Here is a 1,908-nt window from a genome sequence, read left to right on the forward strand (position 1 = left end):
TCGTGTGAGACCCAACTCGCTTTATTTGTTCATGAGACCCAGAAAATATTAGATACAGGCTCCCAGGTACATGCCATTTTCCTCGACTTCCGGAAGGCTTCGATACAGTTCCGCACTGTCGCCTGATAAACAAAGTAAGAGCCTACGGAATATCAGACCAGCTGTGTGGCTAGATTGAAGAGATTTTATCAAACAGAAAACAGCATGTTGTTCTCAATGGAGAGACGTCTACAGACATTAAAGTAACCTCTGGCGTGCCACAGGGGAGTGTTATGGGACCATTGCTTTTCACAATATATATAAATGACCTATTAGATAGTGGCGGAAGTTCCATGCGACTTTTCGCGGATGATGCTGTAGTATACAGAGAAGTTGCAGCATTAGAAAATTGCAGCGAAATGCAGGAAGATCTGCACCGGATAGGCACTTGGTGCAGGAAATGGCACCTGACCCTTAACATAGACAAATGTAATGTATTGCGAATACATACACTCCTGGAAATTGAAATAAGAACACCGTGAATTCATTGTCCCAGGAAGGGGAAACTTTATTGACACATTCCTGGGGTCAGATACATCACATGATCACACTGACAGAACCACAGGCACATAGACACAGGCAACAGAGCATGCACAATGTCGGCACTAGTACAGTGTATATCCACCTTTCGCAGCAATGCAGGCTGCTATTCTCCCATGGAGACGATCGTAGAGATGCTGGATGTAGTCCTGTGGAACGGCTTTGCCATGCCATTTCCACCTGGCGCCTCAGTTGGACCAGCGTTCGTGCTGGACGTGCAGACCGCGTGAGACGACGCTTCATCCAGTCCCAAACATGCTCAATGGGGGACAGATCCGGAGATCGTGCTGGCCAGGGTAGTTGACTTACACCTTCTAGAGCACGTTGGGTGGCACGGGATACATGCGGACGTGCATTGTCCTGTTGGAACAGCAAGTTCCCTTGCCGGTCTAGGAATGGTAGAACGATGGGTTCGATGACGGTTTGGATGTACCGTGCACTATTCAGTGTCCCCTCGACGATCACCAGTGGTGTACGGCCAGTGTAGGAGATCGCTCCCCACACCATGATGCCGGGTGTTGGCCCTGTGTGCCTCGGTCGTATGCAGTCCTGATTGTGGCGCTCACCTGCACGGCGCCAAACACGCATACGACCATCATTGGCACCAAGGCAGAAGCGACTCTCATCGCTGAAGACGACACGTCTCCATTCGTCCCTCCATTCACGCCTGTCGCGACACCACTGGAGGCGGGCTGCACGATGTTGGGGCGTGAGCGGAAGACGGCCTAACGGTGTGCGGGACCGTAGCCCAGCTTCATGGAGACGGTTGCGAATGGTCCTCGCCGATACCCCAGGAGCAACAGTGTCCCTAATTTGCTGGGAAGTGGCGGTGCGGTCCCCTACGGCACTGCGTAGGATCCTACGGTCTTGGCGTGCATCCGTGCGTCGCTGCGGTCCGGTCCCAGGTCGACGGGCACGTGCACCTTCCGCCGACCACTGGCGACAACATCGATGTACTGTGGAGACCTCACGCCCCACGTGTTGAGCAATTCGGCGGTACGTCCACCCGGCCTCCCGCATGCCCACTATACGCCCTCGCTCAAAGTCCGTCAACTGCACATACGGTTCACGTCCACGCTGTCGCGGCATGCTACCAGTGTTAAAGACTGCGATGGAGCTCCGTATGCCACGGCAAACTGGCTGACACTGACGGCGGCGGTGCACAAATGCTGCGCAGCTAGCGCCATTCGACGGCCAACACCGCGGTTCCTGGTGTGTCCGCTGTGCCGTGCGTGTGATCATTGCTTGTACAGCCCTCTCGCAGTGTCCGGAGCAAGTATGGTGGGTCTGACACACCGGTGTCAATGTGTTCTTTTTTCCATTTCCAGG

This window comes from Schistocerca nitens, chromosome 1 (assembly GCF_023898315.1).
Source record: "Schistocerca nitens isolate TAMUIC-IGC-003100 chromosome 1, iqSchNite1.1, whole genome shotgun sequence".
NCBI classification, from domain to species: Eukaryota; Metazoa; Arthropoda; class Insecta; order Orthoptera; family Acrididae; genus Schistocerca; species Schistocerca nitens.